The sequence below is a fragment of the Gossypium raimondii genome, chromosome 1, assembly GCF_025698545.1.
Source record: "Gossypium raimondii isolate GPD5lz chromosome 1, ASM2569854v1, whole genome shotgun sequence".
In the NCBI taxonomy this organism is placed as follows: Eukaryota; Viridiplantae; Streptophyta; class Magnoliopsida; order Malvales; family Malvaceae; genus Gossypium; species Gossypium raimondii.
In genome coordinates this window covers 43,107,180-43,125,766 of record NC_068565.1, presented here as the reverse complement: position 1 = coordinate 43,125,766, position 18,587 = coordinate 43,107,180, and the positions used below count along the sequence as shown (strand labels likewise).

Sequence of the window (18,587 nt, the reverse complement as noted above, 5' to 3'; positions counted from 1 at the left end):
GCGGATCTCCATCAAGATCGAAGATCTCATTTTAATTTCTTTAGACATTTTATTGAGTTTTTTTATATATTGTGGTTATTCTGACTTTGAGATGTTTTCATTCAGGATTATGAACTAAATCCCTAGATACCTAGGGAGGATGAAACCTATGATGAATCCTTTTATTTAATTAGAGTCAAATCTAATAGGGGAATCCATAGATCGAGTTAATGCGACGATAGAGGTTTTAATTAGAAAGAGATTTCAATTAATCAACCTAGTGTCAATTGTTTTTACTCTTGAAAGAGATATTAACATAATTTAGGGATTTCTACGGATCAAGACATAAGTGAATAAATTGTTTAAATCAGATTCATAATAAAAAGGTGAAATCTAGTTGGATTCTTTCCTGGCTATTTTCTATCTCATTGGTTAATATTCAATTATTTCTTTGATTCATTCTTTGTTGCATTCTTGGTTAAATTAGTTTAGTAAATTTAGATTAAAACACATCACTTCAAATTTTCAGCTAGATAATAGAAAATGATAATTACTAATACTTTTAGTCATCGTGGATACGATATTCTCTACTCACCATAGTTATACTATTGTTCGATAGGTGCACTTGTCTTTGTCATATTTATAGTTTGTTTAGTGACCATCAAGTTTTTGGTGTCGTTTCTAGGGACTAAAATATTAGGAACACTTGATTTTTATTAATTTAGCCATTTTTATTTTGTTTTTAGTTTAATTTTTACATTCTAATTTTTTCTTTTATTTTCTTTTAGTAGGTTCCTTTAGTTTATGACTAGAAGAAACCCGTCGGGACTATTACTATTTGATAGTGAAATTGAAAGTATAGCTCGTAGAAATCGTCGAGAAACAAGGTAGAGTCGAGAAAATTTAGTAGAATAACAAGAGGAGATTGTTATTATTAAGGAGATGGGTGATAACCAGAATAATCAATTACCTCTTGCAGTTGTTGCAGATCCAGATCCTGTTCCTCGTACTATGTACGATTATGCCAAGCCCACTCTAACTGGGGTTGAATTGAGAATTGTGAGACCTACCATTGCGACAAATAATTTCAAACTGAAGCCGAACACTTTTAAGATGATACAATAGTTTGTTCAGTTAGATGGTTTACAAGATGAAGATCCAAATACTCATTTGGCCAACTTCTTGGAAATCTGCGATACTTTCAAAATTAATAGCGCCACTAATGACGCCATTCACTTACGGTTATTCCCTTTCTTGTTGAGGAACAAAGCAAAACAGTGGTTGAACTCTTTACCACGAGGTTCCATCACCACATGGGCTCAAATGACAGAAAAGTTTATGCTAAAGTACTTCCCATCGGCTAAGACAACCAAGTTGAGGAATGATATCTCTTCCTTCGTGCAGATCAATTTAGAGACTCTATATGATGCATGGGAGAGGTACCAGGATTTATTAAGAAGGTACCCTCACTATGGGTTACCCTTATGGTTACAGGTTCAAACCTTCTACAACAGTTTGAATCCCTCAACTAGACAGTTGATCGATGCAGCAGTCGGTGGAACATTTAACAATAAAATACCTGAAGTGGCTTATGAGTTTATAGAGGAGATGGCACTGAATAATTATCAGTGGCAAGTCATGAGGACGAAGCTGATGAAAGCAACCGATATTTTCAACTTAGATGCAGTCACCATGTTCTCAAATTAGGTAGAACTGTTAAATAATAAAATTAATGATTTATATGTTTCTAGTAGGTACATCCGGTGATGCAATGTGATACAAATGGAGGAGGAGTGAATAATCTAGAATGTTTACCCTTATAGTAATAAGTATAATACAGGTTGGAGGAACCATCCCAATTTTTATTGGGGTGGTTAAGGCAATCAGAGAGCACAAGCCCCTCCGGGCTTTCAACAACAACTTTACTAGCAAGAGAAAAAGCCAAACCTCAAGGAGATGTTGACCAAGTTTATCTCGGTGTCAAAAAATTGCTTTCAAAACACTAAAGCAGCATTTAAAAATCAACATGCATCGATTCAAGGACTTGAGAATCAAATAGGCCAACTTGCTAAATTAATTTTAGAAAGACCACAAGGTAGTTTGCTTAGCAATACCGAAACTAACCCAAGGGAGCTGCTCCATGCAATTACTGTTCAGGATGAAGAAGGGTTACTTGAATCTGAACAAGCATCGAGGTAAGAAATTGTGGTAAATAACAATAAGGTCGAGCTAAGCCAAAAAGAGCAAAAGTCGGTTGCCAAAAAATATAAACCTCGAGTTCCATATCCTAACGTGACGAAGAGAGACCACACAACGAACAATTTAGTAAATTTCTTAAACTCCTAAAAAAATTACATATTAACTTACTGTTTGTTGAAGCTCTTTCACAGATGCCCAATTATGTCAAATATTGAAAGGAGCTTTTGGAAAACAAAAGGAAGTTAGATGATTCGTCGACCGTGGAGCTAAATGCAGTTTGCTAGGCCATATTGCAAAATAAACTACCTAACAAACTAAAAGATCCAGGGAGTTTTACTATTCCGTGTTTAATTGGTAGTTTAAATATTGATAATGCTTTGGCTGATTTAAAGACTAGTATCAATGTCATACCCTATAAAATGTTTAAACAACTAGGTCTTGGGAAACCCAAACAAACTAGGACGAGTGTTCAATTAGCAGATAGAACCATTAGATATCCTACGGGTGTTATTGAAAATGTGATTGTTAAAATCGAAAAATTCATATTCCTTGTTAACTTTGTTGTATTAGACATGGATGAGGGTAGTAAGGTACCTCTAATTTTAGGATAACCCTTTTTAGCAACTGCTAGGACTATAATAGATATTGGTACTGGTGAACTAGTACGTCGTGTAGGTGACGAATCGATTACTCTCCAAGCTCGTGATTCTGTTAGAACATCTAGTGATCAAGATGATTTTAAATATTTTGTTAATATTAGTGACCTTGTGGCTCAACCTTCTTTGTAGGAAACCCCTCAAAAAATGTAATGGAGCCATGTTCCAGTCAAAACGATAGAAACAAAACGACTTATGAAGAACGAATGTTACAAATCGATAAACTAGATGAATGGCGGACACATGTCAAGGAGAAACCAAGAAAACACAATGAAAAGCCAAAGCGACACCATGATGAGCATGTGATGAGAAAAAACCAATTTAAGGTTAGAGACAAAGTACTACTAAACAAAACGGATCCATGGATTGCCCCTTCAGAGCTTGATACAAACGAATCAACCCCATTTACGATACTGAACATCTTCTCCTACGGTACAGTCGAGGTAACTCATTCTCAATTTGACACATTTAAGGTAAACAATACTCGACTTAAACCTTATCTTGGTAGAATAATTGATAGTGAGAAAGAGGAGCCTTAGCTTCGTGAACCACCGTAACCATGTGCGCAAGGTAAGTCAAGATTAGACTCTAAAAAAGCGCTTCTCGGGAGGCAACTCGAGTCTTAACACTGTACTAATTATTTTAATTTTATTTCATGTTATTTTTAAAATTAATTAAATCAAATGTTTAAGAATTTTTTTTGACCCACACGGCTTGGGCACACGGGCGTGTCCCAGACCATGTGCACAATAAGGGGATCGAAAGTAAGTTACATGGCCTGGACACATGGGCGTGTCCTTGGCTGTGTGAGTCTTGGGAATTAATTTTTCAGAAATTTCAAGGTTACAAAACCTAAAATGGTCCACAGGGCCTGGAGACACACGAGCGTGTTCGAGGCTGTGTGAAGATTGGGCTTAATTCTTAATCGCACACGGGCTGAAAACACCCCACACAGTCATGTGACACAATTGCGTGGCCCAAACCCTAAAATTTCTTTCTCAATTTTTCTTTTTCCTCTTCCCCAAACAAGCCACCCCTTCCCCCATAACCCACCTCCTTTCCCTTCTCCCCATAGTTAACCAACCTCGCCCCCACCCACACACGACACCACCTCCCACGCGCGATCCCTCGTCATAACTCTGGCCACCGTCTTCCGTCGGTCTTCCCCTTTTTCCCTTTTTCCCTTTTTTATTTTATATTATTTTATATTATTTATTTTTATTTTATTGATCTATTTCTTATTCTTATGCTTAGATTTTAATTTTATTTTAATTTACTTCTACCATTTAGTTATATTTCTATTATTTTTAGTATTGTTTTTTTGGTATCATTATTCTTACTATCACCTTTAATTTTATGGGTATCATTGAGTTTATTTCTTTTCTTTTCGTTTTATATTTGTATTTATTTTTATCTTTATTTTTGTTTTTCGTTGCTTTATTTTTATTTTCTTAGACTTATTTCATTTTTGTCTTTTGAACTGTGTTTTATTTTTATTTTATGGTTATTTCTAATTGAGTTTTAACCTCTTAATCTTTTTCATTATTTGTGTTTATTTTCTTCTTAGTTTGCATAGAATCTTGCACTTCATTTTCAATTGCCTACAATTCTGGTTTTCACTATTTTGGCACTTTCATCCATATTCAGGGCAGTTTCAGTTTTCTCCCTCTCTTATAATTCAGCTTATACTTTGATTATATACGTTTGTACATTGAGGAAAATGTACATCTTAAGTGTGGGGGTGGTTATTTATATAATTATAAGAAAATCCCTGAATTATGTCTTGTGTTTAAGTAATTTTCTCATACTTCCATTAGAATGATTTTTTGTCGATTTGGGATTTTTGTGGATGTGTTTTGGATTAATTTGTAGATATTTGTGTATTGGTTGATTTAAACTTAAAGACATGAGAGAATCAAGCATGATAAGTTATTTTTCAAAAATTAAATTTTTTTACGATGTTTCCCTAAATTGAAGTATTATCTTGAAGTTTGAGATTTGCAAGTTTGACATCAAAAACCATGATTTTTTGTGAGATTTTGAGCCTTTAGAGCATACATTTTTCTTGCTCATTTTATTATTGGTTATGAGTGTGTCAACGTGATTTGTTATTCTAGAACTTACTTCGATTATGCATGTCGAGATCACACCTTTGATTTGATATATTGAGATGATAAAGACACTTAGGTTTTAACCCACATTTTTTTATTAACCCTTAGTGAACCTCGTTGAGCCTAAAACACCATTTCTTGATTTACTCATTAATGTTAACCTATAACTCATTTTTTCGTTGAGACTTTTTTCCATTTTATTGACCCCATTTTTGTTGAGATTTGATTTGGTTATTTGCTTAATTAGGCTATTCTGTTTGATCTGCTAAATTGTTTCCTATTGCTCTTGTAAAAAAAGAAAAAAAAAAAAGAAAAAAATAATGATTATTATTTAGTTCTATGTTGATTGAGCTTGAATAGTTAAATTCATATTTTGAGAAGAAGCTTGTTTTTATTCTTGAATAGTTCTTAATTTATGCACTTGTTTTTAATTCAACATTTGTTTATTTTTTCTAGTTTGGTAATTTATCAATTCAATCTCGATTATAACCAACTTTTTTGGCCTTTCTCCACACCCTTAACCTAAGCCCTTTTACAACCTCTTAAAGATATTTTGATTTGTGTATCATCTCATTTTATAGTGGTGGAGATTTGATTTTCATGCAAGCCTATGGTAATGACATTTCTTGTTCGACTATTGACTGCATATTATTAAGCCTTAAACACTTTGAGTGCTTGAGTGAATTTTTAGTGAGGATGTCAATTCTTGTTGATTTTGAATTAAAGGTAACTACTTAAATAAGGGAAGACACCTATATTTTCGTGTTTAAAAATGTTAGCTTGGATTGTTTGAGACTTTAGTACCCTTTTAGTTGAATTTCCAATGCATGATTATTTGTAAATTATTTTGAGACATTATTGATGGGAATTACAAGTTGAGAAAGATTAATTTTAATGTGAGTTGAGGATTTTGCTTGAGGACAAGCAAACGCTTAAGTGTAGGGATATTTGATAAGCTATAAGAGCAACATATTTTAATCCCATTCTTAATGCGTTTTTAGATGATTAATTATGCAAATTAGTGAATTTGATGCTCGTAATCCTTTAAATTCATGTTTCTATACTTAGGAGAGTATTTGGGAGTGAAAGGAGCAAAAAACGAGCCAAAATTAGACAAATAGAGTTATTTTCAAGAGCCACAAGGCCTGGGCATTTCCACACGGGCTAGACATACGCCCATGTGACAGCCCGTGTTGATTGCACACCCTGCTTCCCAATTACGAGGAAAAACCCAATTTTTAGGCTTTCTGAGCATTATAAAGTCTATAAATACCCATTAGAAGAAGACATAGGGAAGCCATCAGAGAAGATTATAGAAAACACTCGAAGAACACCATCGAAATCAACTCGGAAGCGGATCTCTATCAAGATCGAAGATCTCCTTTTAATTTCTTTAGAAGTTTTATTGAGTTTCTTTATGTCTTGTGGCTATTCTGACTTTGAGATGTTTTCATTCAAGATTATGAACTAAATCCCTAGATACATAGGGAGGATGAAACCTATGATGAATCCTTTTATTTAATTTCTGTTTTTACGTGATAAATACTTGATTCTTATTCTCAATTATGTATGCTTATTTCTTGTTTTAATATTTTTAGGATATTAATTCATGTTTAATATGCTTAATTCAGTGGAGCAAAAGTCCCTGTTTAAGAGTAGATCTAGCATAATTGAGTGGAGTTGCATGCAATCCTAGAAATAGAACGACATGAATCTACCGGATTAGAGTCAAATCTAATAGGGGAATCCATAGATCGAGTTAATGCGACGATAGGGGTTTTAATTAGAAAGAAATTTCAATTAATCAACCTAGAGTCAAATTTTTTTACTCTCGAAAGAGGTATTAACATAATTTAGGTATTTTTACGGATCAAGACACAAGTGATTAAATAGTTTAATTCATATTCGTAATAAAAGGTGAAGTCTAGGTGGATTCTTTCCTGGGTATTGTTTATCTCATTGGTTAATATTTGATTATTTCTTTGATTCATTCTCTATTAAATTAGTTTAGTAAATTTAGATTAAAACACATCACTCTAAATTGTCGGCTAAATAATAGAAAAATGATAATTACTAATACTTTTAGTCCTCGTGGATACAATATTCTCTACTCACCATAGCTATACTATTGTTCGATATGTGCACTTGCCTTTGCCGTATTTATAATTAGTTTAGTGACCATCAACCTCCCTAAAATTGTACATTTAAGCTGATTACAATGGCCTTTATGTAGGCTAAATTAGGAATATTAAAGTTCCTAAAATATTCTTGAAGCACTTATATTTCGACTAGGATTGATACACCTAATTTCCTTAAAAAACGTAATTAAAATGTGCAAGAGTTTTTTGGTTGTGTAGGGGCTTAGTTGCAACATAGGCATGCGACGTTGTAACCAACCACAGTGGGTATGTCGTGACATAGGAGGGCCGTGTCGTGACGTCGAGGGCTGTTTCACTTTAGAACTTATTTTTGGATTTTGTCTTCGATGTTGGGACAATAGTATCTTGGTGTCACGATATAGTCATCAGTTTCAGCCTGAATAAACATCTTTAGGTCCCAACTTGACCTACAAGTCCATGTAACCTTATTTAGATATATAAAATGTAATAAAAACTACTAGAAAGCATAAATTACTACTTTAAGTATGAAAACCTAAATATTTACTAAGATGCTTTGATTTAGCTATTAAACAAGCTAAAGTTATGTGTAAAAAGGATTCAAATACTAGTGTAATTCATGGCAGATTATTTCCCAGCAATGGTTCTGAATGGTTAATCCGCCACAGTAGTCTATTAGTACGGGAAATTAGTGTATTCGTAGTTTTGAAACGTCTAAGTGTTTATCAGACCTGAGTTTGTCTACGCTATGTGAGGAAGTAACCTGTGTTATTTAATATCTGCAAAATCTTAATAGTTTTCATGTTGCGTATAGAGGCCATTTGGAATTTAAGCTGTTTGTCAAGTTGGGTGTTCTCGTGATGTATAACATAATCGTCTGGAATGCTTTAGATGATTTAGAATGTTTCATTATCACTATAAGTTATGATTTGGGGTTGGTTTAAGATAAGATCTAATTGGTATTCTAATAGTTATTAGAATATGTATAAGAATCTTCCAAAGGTAAGATCAATTTGGAGTTCATCTTAAAAGATCAGTTAGTTTACTTATCCACTAAGAATAATATATGTGAGTACTCATCCTGGGGGAAAAGTATTCAATGCCTATTTGAAGAAGAATCTGTCGAAGGTAGGTTCTATACGGATATTCATCTAAGAGGTAAATTTGTTTTTTCTGAGAAGGAAATGAGATCTGTATGGATTGGTAAAGTCTGGAATAATTCTAAAGAGTTACTTATGAATAGATTGGTCAAGTATGGAAGTTGGTGAATATGTATACGTCGTTATAGGAAAGGATCTGCCAAAGATAGGGATGAAATCCAAAACCTTTAAGATAAGGAATTCAACTAGAAATTGTAACACCTACAATTTGACCCGAATCACTGAGCCCTGATATCGGATGTTACCACATAAACATACTTAGCATAAATTTTAACTAAACTGCTTATACTCCTTCTAATAGCATGTTTCATATTATTTTAATAAAGAATTTTTGACAAAAGAATTAAGGAAAAAAATTAAGAACTGCAACAAACTCTTAAAAATAATATATACATTATGATATAAAAGTTTGTTAAAGACAGACTTTCCTTGGTGTAGAGAACTATACGCCATATTCTTAAAATTCCTCTGTATGCATAATAAACCAACTCACCGTTTTCCTGGTGCATTCCTGGCTTGTCTCTCTTAGCGAATTCATTCCTACAGTAACACCTAAAACATGAACAAAATGCTTATAAGTTCACGCGAACTTAGTAAGTTTTTATACAAAATACCTCGAAGCCTTTCTTGATGAATTCTTCATCCTGCAGATATTGATTAACCACTTTGACCTTGGTGGATACATTCATAATATCAAATATATATAATTACGCTAACTATCATACTTAACGATTCAACTCTCCATTCACTACTTGGCTGTCTCCAGATCATACCAGAAGATATCAATACCTTCTTTTCTCTTAGAACAATGAAGGTACCTCTAAAAGAATATTTATACAGACTCACCTTCTACGAATTTCCTCTTTGAACAACCTTTAACATTTGTTTCCTAAAATGGTTATTCATAAATACAAACTAATTTTTGTTTGATGGACTATCTTACTGAGTTGAATAACCATCAGACTACCAATCAGAACATGCTCTAATTCAAACCCAAATAAGCTCAAAATGATGATTAAACATTCTAAATCTTTTAGACGAATTCCCAATGTCTATGTTACATAACATAAGAATTCTCAAAATTGAAAAACGACTAAGATTTTGAATAACCCAGAATGAAACATGATACTTTTCTTATATGGCGGATACCAGGTAACTCATATTTCAACCCTACATATCGTAGTCAAGCTTAAACCAACTAAAACTTATACCTTTAATAATTATGAATACACCCATACTCTATACTGATAGATTATTATGGTAGATTCCCTCTTTAAAAATAAAAATATATACTTTCTTTTAGGAATCTCATTCAATTCCATCACAAGACTAACCAAACCAAATTATCTTCAGACGTATTAAACCCTTATCGTAGAATTATCTATCGAAGAGATCTTAGAAGTTACCCAGATATTACCACATGAAATAACTAGATTCTGCCATGTAGGTAATCCCGAATACGCCACAAAGGCACATACAAAATACGCTACAAAGGCGATAACTAGATTCTGCCATGTAGGTAATCCCGAATACGCCACAAAGGCACATACAAAATACGCTACAAAGGCGTTATAAGTAACCTGCTTAAAAGGCTCTGTTTGGTTGCCACCAAGGTACCACATGAAATGTCGTGTTTGCGATATGGATTTGCCTAAACTCACCATCGTGTGAGGTTTGCCTATCATCGTTATTGGGACATGCATAAAATGCTAATAGATAAATGCGACTCATCCACCCTTTCCAGAATGTGCCATGACCAAGGTCTTTTCTCAGAATTATCGTACCTAATTTCGTGTTTACTGTATCAATGGAGTTTATTGCATACCACACGGTTTCAAAACTCTCATTACATAATCTCCCAATGCTCCGGTAAACCTCTATTTTCCAACATTTACAATCACGAATCATCTATCTAACATAAGTACACATTCATGTAGGCTATACTTATTTTTCTAATAGAATCATAGTTCTTTACATGTTTCACCCACATCAAAACTACCATGTATCACAGTATGTGTTCCATATACATACATATGTTTGCTTCACAAAATCACGTGCACCCATAGTAGTCTGTAAGTATGGGAAATTGGCATATTCTTAGTTATGAAAGGTCTAAGTTCACCGAACCTTAGTTTGTCTACTCTATGTAAGGAAGAAATCTTAGTTATCTGGTATTTTCCAAATCTGAATAGTTTTCATGTTACATATAGAGACCATCTGCAATCTAAGCTGTTTGTCAAGTTGGGCGTTCTCGTGATATGTAACATAGTCCTTTAGAATTTTTTAGATGCTTCAGAATGTTTCATTATTAGTATAAGTTATGATTTGGTGTTGATTTAAGATATGATCTGATTGGTAGTTTGATAGTTATTAGAAATAGTATGAGAATCCGTCAAAGGTAAGTATTCAATATTTATTTGAGGACAAATCCATCAAAGGTAGGTTCTGTATGGATATTCATCTAAGAGGTACATTTTTTTAGAAGGAAATTAGATTTGTATAGATTTGTTAAGTTTGGAATCAGCCCAAAGAGTGACTTGTGAATAGATTGGTCAAGTATGGAAGTTGGTGAATATGTATACGCCGATATAGGAGAATATCCACCAAAGACAGAGATGAAATCCAAAACCTTTAAGACGTGGAATTCAACTAGAAATGCTTCAAGTTAATCTGGGTTAAGACTTACTAAGTTTACTTGAAGTTACAAGTGTTTATTCAAGTTGTAGGTTCTGCTGTAAAAGTGGGTGCACTAGGAGGTGCCAAGCCAAGATTGCGCTAGAGTAGTAGTGCGCGTTATGATATTATGCATATAGAGGGTGTAACACCTTGATTTATTTAACTCTATTTTTATGAATTATTTATTAATTAAGTATCTGTTTCAGTAGTTAAGTGCTTTGGGTGTGTGTTTGAGGTCTTGGGTTCAAGTTCCACTTTTGGAGAATATGCTATTTTTTTACCCTAGCCGTATCTTTAGTGGTTTGGCTTATATCTTATTTTCGGTCAACTCATATTAGAATGATCCTGCTGGTTCAAGTAGTAAGGTGTTAGCTTGTCTAGGGTTTTGTGTTCGAACCTTCGTGTGAGCGAAGGATGTTATTTTTACTTTCTGTGAGTGTGTACCAGTTGTGTAGTAGAATTTTGGTAAGATTGGTAGTCTGTGATAGTTGGATGAGGTTAGTGGTCGGTTTTTGTGGGATTTGTTAGTTAGTGGGGTTGTGGGGAGTTGAGATTTTAGTTTGAATTAAATTTTTTTAATTTTAATTTTTTCCCGAAAATTCCCCTTTCTTTCTTTCATTCTGACGTTATTTTCTTCTTCTTCTTTCCCTTCTTTTCTCTGCAAATTTTTGTTTTGTTTTCTTCCTATTCTGTTTAACAAATATATTATTTTAATCGTTGGGGTTTGGTGTTCTGATTGTTTTTCGTTCGTATTGGTAAGTTTGTAAGTTCATTTTGTTTGGATTTCTTTCTTTTTGAATTGGCGTGTTGGTATTGTAGTTAGGGAGTTTAATCTTTATGAGTGTGTTACGTAGGAGAAGATTGTGAAGCAGTGGATTTCGCTACAATGACTGAATCCGTGATAGTGGTTATTTTCGTTGGCGGTAAGTTCGTTTGGTTTGTCAAGTTATTGTTGTTGAATTTGTAAATCGTTTGCTAATTAGTTGTTGGAATACTATGGTTAGGTTTCAGAGATCTCGGGATTGCTTTCACACCAAAATTGAGCCAAGTGTGCAATGAAAATGCAATACAACGTTGATCGATGAAAGCCGAAAATCCGGCCTGTCAATGGTACACGGGCGTGTACAACACAAGGCCATATGACGGGTATGTGTGTGTGGCTGTGTAGGTTACAGGCCAAAGCCAACTTGGATATGTGGGCTACACATGTGTGTGGGCCATACGAGCAGGGCGAATTTAGGCGTGTGGGCCCAAAATTCAAAATCTTTCCTTAGGGTCGCACATGTCATTCTAATCGACTATGGGCCTTCCGTAGGGTCCGTATGGGTAAAAAAAACCCAAAGCATGAAACTTGTTACTCTATTAGACTGAAAATAACATAATTAGTGTTTATTTAAGATTAATGAGACATGGTATGTATGATATGTTCTGTCATGCTTAAGCATGTGTAATATCTGTTATGAATAAGCATCCATAATATCTGTTATTTTGTATTATCTGTATCTGTTTATGGGGTGGGTTATGTATATGTCGAGGATGGCTGAGTGGCTGCGATTATACTGGCCAATTATACTGGCAGCATGGCTGCGATTATTCTAATAAGTGTCATACAGAAACTATGTGGTGTGTAGGGCTGAGTGGGTGTTCTATTCTCCACGTGGTGTGTTGGGATGGTTGGAGTTGGTGTGTAGAAGATGGGGGTAGGACTTTGTATATTTGTATCTGTATGATTCTGTTGATAATCTGATTCTATTAAGAACTTATGTCTGCATCTGTTCTGTTATGTGATAGAATCCAAATTTATGTTTCCGTTGATTTACACACTGAGTTTCTAAAACTCACTTTCCATTTTATCTGTTCTATTCAGGTAATCCTCAAGCTTAGGCGGGTCGGTGCGACGGAGGCTCAGTTGTGACTACACGTCTATAAACTTTATTTTCATAAAAATTTTACTTAAATTTCTGGTTGTTTTGAGAGTTTTGTAATTTTTGGGACTCTCTGGACTATTTGGTTTTAATTTTAGTTTTGGATTTGTTTCAAATTTTCCTGTGACGTTCGACAAAATATTTTACGAAAACAAATGTTTATGCAACCAATCATTTTCGAGAAAGCATACGCGATTTTCAGAATATAATAACTTTTAAACTTTTGTTGTAAATTATTGTTTAATTTTAAAAGAGTAAATAATCAGTGGTTTTCACTAAGGAGTACAACAATAGATTTTTAAAATAAGTGGTACGATGTTTTTAAAGAAAAAGACGAATTTCTAAATTTTCATTGTAACATCTCCAGATTTGGCCATAACGTTTAGGCTGATTTGAGGTGTTACATTTAGTGGTATCAAAGCTAGGTTGCAAAACTCGAGCTGTGAAATTTTGGGTTCAAAATTTTGTAAAAGGGCTGGTTTTCAATCAAAGTTTATTTCTTTTTTAGTAAAGTATGTAGTATACTGAGTCTTTTGCGCCGATTCTGTAAGTACTTCTAAACTTAGAAATACTATAGTTAAAATAGTCTGAACTGTTTGAAACTGGATATAGTTAGTTAGAGACTGAAAAATCTAAACTTTTTGAGCTTTCTGAATTACTTCTGATAATGGTTTGAAGCATAAAATATTGCTAATAAATACTAAAACTGATTCATAAAATTTTGTAATGTAGATAAAACTTTAAACTCGATAAGCGCTCGTGGAATGAGTGGCCATGGTACTCGTGGGCGGGGCGGGAACTTTAGAGGGACTGGAGTTGAGTCTTCCTCGATGGGTAGTATGCCAAATTTGGATACGAGCGAGACACCGGCTATACCTACAGCTGAGACCGGGTCTCAAAGTCGCTCAACTAAGGATGACATATTGTCCCAACCCATGTTGAGAGTGTTGGAGAGGGTCGTTGGTGCCCATTTTGGTTCTAGGATTTGTGGGTTGGTAACTGAATGACTCTGGTCTAATGATGTTAAACTATATAAGGGCGTCACTGGAGTCGCCCCGACTATGCCTGAATACAGGTTGGAGGCAACAGAAAGGATAATGAATGATATTGACTGCACTCTTGAGCAGAAACTAAAGGGTGTAGTATCTCTACTTTGCGATGAAGCATACCAGTGATGGTTATCAGTTGAAGAGGATACTCAATCGGATCGTATTAATTGGGAGTATTTCAAGACTGCCTTTTAAAAGAAATATGTGGGGGCGAGTTATGTGGATGCTCGCAGGCGTGAGTTCATGAACCTCACTTAGGGGGATAGGACAGTGGTCGGGTATGAGGCCGAATTTTTTATATTGAGCCATTACGATCGAGGGATGGTGGCATCGGAATATAAAAATGTGTTCGCTTTGAGGATGGTTCTAGGGACAGTTTGAGAGTTCTAGTAGCTTCGTAGAGAGAGTGAGAGTTCACCGTTATGGTGGACAAGGCGAAGATCGCTGAAGAGGTTAAGTGCATTGAGCGCCAGAATAGGGACTGAGAGAAGGGTAATAATAAGAGGGATTCGACGTCCTCTAGTTCTTTTCAGAGGCCTAAGAAATGAGCCAAACCTGATGGGCATTTTAGAGTTAGAGTTTCAGTTGCTCCTACTGCGGCTGAGCCATTTGGTGATTGTGGTAGATGCAATTCGGGTGAGTGCTGGAGGAGGTTGGGGGCATGTTTGTGATGTGGGTTGGTAGAGCATCGTATTAGAGATTGCCCACAGCGTTCTGATCAGATGTAAGCTTCAGTTCCGGGTTTTGTTTAGCCTTAGAGGGCAGTTCAGCAGTCGCCTAGGGGTTATGGACCGGCCAGGGGTGGTAATGGTATTGGTAGGGGACAGAAAGCATCGGCCAGAGGTGCTAATTAGACTAAGGTGAGGTAGCCTACGTTGGTTTATGCTGCTAGAGTCATGAGGACGGAGATACCGCGGATGTGATTACAGGTATGGTTTTTATTTTTAATGCCCGCTATGTTGCACTGATAAATATAGGGTCAACACACTTTTACATAGCTAGTTTAGTCTTTAATAACTTGGGGATTCCTGTTGAGAGTACTTCTGGTGAGATTTTTGTATTGAGTCTGTTGGGTCAATATGTTTGGGTAAATAGACTGTTTAGGAATGTACCACTGGAAGTACAAGGGTTGTGTTTCTGGCAAATCTGGTAAAGCTACCGTTTAGAGAATTTGATTTGATTTTGGGTATGGACTGGCTTGTGGATCATTGAGTCAGTTTAGGTTGTGCAACCAAGAGAATAGTTCTGAGATCTAAGAATGATGTAGAGGTGGATTTGATCGTCGAGCATCGGGATTACTTATCTAATGTGATCTTCGCTCTTGTGCCAAAAAATTGGTTCGAAAAAAGTGTGAAACGTATCTGGCCTATGTAAGTGTTTCAACTTCTGTGGACTCTTCTGTTGAGAACATCAGAACAGTGAGGGAATTTTTGGATGTTTTTCCCAAGGAGTTACTGTGTTTACCTCCGAATCAGGAAGTTGAGCTCAACATTGAGCTTTTACCAGGTACAGCTCTGGTGTCTATCGCTTCTTATTATATGGCGCCGAATGAGCTTATGGAGTTAAAGGCTCAGCTACAAGAGCTTTTGGATTGTGGATTTGTCCGTCTTATGGAGTTAAAGGCTCAGCTACAAGGGGCACCGATTTTGTTTGTAAAGAAAAATGATGGTACAATGAGAATGTGCATCGACTACCGACAGTTGAATAAGCTGATTGTGAAGAATAAGTACCCACCTCTGAGGATAGACGACCTATTTGATCAGTTTCGTGGGGATTTGGTATTTTCTAAGATAGATCTTTTTTCTGGGTATCATCAGTATAAGGTTAAAAAAGTTGATGTTCATAAGACGGCTTTTAGGACTCATTATGGGCACTACGAGTTCCTAGTCATGCCCTTTGGTTTGACGAATGCTCCAGCTGCATTCATGGATCTGATGAATCGGGTTTTCCAGTCGTATTTGGATCAGTTCATCGTAGTCTTCATTGACGAAATTCTGGTATAATCTAAGACAGATGATGATCATGACAAGCATCTTAGAGTGGTTCTTCAGTTACTTCGAGAGAAACAACTCTACGCTAAGTTGTGCAAGTGTGAATTCTGGTTAAGGGAAGTAACATTTCTGGGGCATGTGGTTTCTACTAAGGGGATCCATGTTGACCCAAGAAAAATTGAGGCTATACTTGATTGGAAACAACCTAAGATCATTTTTGAGATCTGCAATTTTCTGGGTCTTGCGGGCTACTACCGTAGGTTGGTCAAGGGGTTCTCATTAATTGTAGCTCTTCTAACTAAGCTATTGCATAAGAACGCTCCTTTTTCTAGACTGATGAGCAACAATCGAGTTTCGAGAAGCTCAAATCTATTTTGACTCAGGCTTTTATTCTGATACAACTTGAATCTAGTAAGGAGTTCGTAGTATGTAGTGATGCGTCGCATGTCGGTTTGAGATGTGTTCTGATGCAAGATGGTAAGGTTGTGGCTTATGTGTCGTGATAGCTTAAGTCACACGAGGGAAATTATCCAACGCCCGATCTCGAGTTGGTTACCGTAGCTTTTGCCTTAAAGCTTTGGAGGCACTATTTGTATGGTGAGAGGTGTATCATCTACACCGATCAGAAGAAACTGAAGTACCTCTTTACCCAAAAGAAGTTGAACCTTAGGCAGCGTAGATGGATTGAGTTGCTCAAAGATTATGACTGCACTATAGAGTATCATTCCGGTAAGGCCAATGTGGTGGTTGATGCTCTTAGTCGTAGAGTAATGTCTGATTTGAGGGCAATGTTTGCTTGCCTAAGTCTATTTGATGATGGGAGTCTGCTAGCCGATTTGCAAGTTAAGCCGATTTTCATTTCCGTCAAATAGAGGATGGTAGTACATATGATTTTGGGCTGAATAGCGATAGGGTTCTATGTTTCCGAGGACAGGTTTGTGTACCGAATGACTTTGATCTGAGATAGTCTATTCTAAGGGAAGTGTATAGTAGCCCATAATCTATGCATCACGGTGGAAATAAGATGTATCGGGATCTTTGTAAACTGTATTGGTGGCCAGGTTTGAAACGAGAGGTAACTGATTTTGCTTCTCGTTGTCTGACGTGTCAGCAAGTTAAGATATAGCATCAATTGCCTTTGGGTTTGCTACAACCCATTAAGATTCCCTTATGGAAATGGGAGTGTGTGACTATGGACTTCGTTAGTGGGTTGCCTTTAATGCCTACTAAGAAGGATTCTATTTGGGTCTTAGTGGATTGGTTGACCAAGTCTGCCCACTTCATCGTGGATCATGGATAGGTTGAGCTTGGTGAGTTAGTGTTCGCTAGTAAGCCCAGCGAGCTGGGGTTCACCAAAAGGCTTGGCGAGCTGATGTATGCCAGAAAGCTTGGCGAAATAAGGATGCTAGTGGATTAAATGAACTATGGTCTCTTGTGGGCTTGGCAAAGTAGGGATCACCTGAAGGCTTGGTGATTTGATGTACATCAGTGGATTGAACAAACTATGGTTGCCAGTGGGCTTGGCGAAGCAGGAATCGCTAGTGGGCCTGCCGAGTTGGTATCATTGATTTGGGTCGAGAGTAAAAAGTATGAGTAGTCAATGGGTCATTATACCAAAATTAAGAAGTCAACTTCCGTTTCTCTTCGTAACACCATTCGTGCACGTAACTCTTTCCTGCTTCTACTATGATTAGAGTATCCTAAGAACATCAAAACACCTAGTGCCTATAAATTAACCTTTTTTCATTGAAAATTCCATATTCTTTTGAAAAGAGAAAATTCGCTCAAAATTCCTTCATCGATTATCATGTTGTCAAATTTCTAAGAAAATAAGAACCTAGAACTCAGCTCTTAGAACTGAAGGTAAGACCTTATTCCTTTAGAACTTTTAAGAAGGTTCACAATAAAAAGGGACTAGGTTCGCCAAAAGAATAGCAAGTGTGAACCTAGGTATGCTTGTGTTTATGTATGAGTTTTAATGTGTTTTGTTTGTTAGTGACTTGTGTGTGTTTGTGAAATTGCAAACTACAGAATCGTTTACAAGAAAAGACAAGGGAAAAATAAAGCTTGTTCAATGTTTTCATCAAATTGGTGAGTTTTCAGGGATCGCCACTTATCTGTACAAACCATAGTGTTAATTAGGAGCTTAGGGTTTTAACTTAAGTTCCTAGAGTTAGTCTTTTTTAAACTCTATTTTGTGAATATATATGTGTTCTTATGAACAGTGCTCTATGAGCTCCTCATGATTTGCGAGCTTTATGTTTTAAGTATATGTTTTGACAGTATAATCTTCTAAAAACACTGGATATATTGGCAGGCCATAGGATGGTGAGTACTCGCCTTATGTTTTTTGTTTTGGGTGAGAGGCCCTGGAACAGGTTGGAGAGATAAGGGAATGTCGAGCTAAGCTCCATTCAATGAACATGTTAGGGTTTTTGGAGAGTGCTTAGCTATATGCTACACTTATGGGACATGTTAACACTCATTGAGTCATTTTGAGGCATTATAAGGAGATTTGTTTATCCAACAGGAAAAGAACATGTAATAGCCTGTTTCTTTGTTGTGTCAGAATAGTGGTTTCGGGGCCACAAATTTGATGTGTGAGTACGTATATTATTATTTAATATTTATGAATATTATATGGTGTAATAATAAATTTTGATTTAATGATTTGTGGTTAAATAGAAGATTAATTAGGTTTAAATGGTAAGACCTTCAAGTTAA

The 18,587-nt window shown here is 35.8% G+C and overlaps 1 non-coding gene across 1 annotated transcript; it reads right to left on the bottom strand.

Moving 5' to 3' along the window:
* Nucleotides 1-1,350: 1,350 nt before the first annotated feature.
* Nucleotides 1,351-1,457, bottom strand: LOC128032715 (small nucleolar RNA R71). Its single transcript, XR_008189007.1, has one exon. It is a non-coding gene; the product is annotated as a small nucleolar RNA R71 (small nucleolar RNA).
* Nucleotides 1,458-18,587: the final 17,130 nt, after the last annotated feature.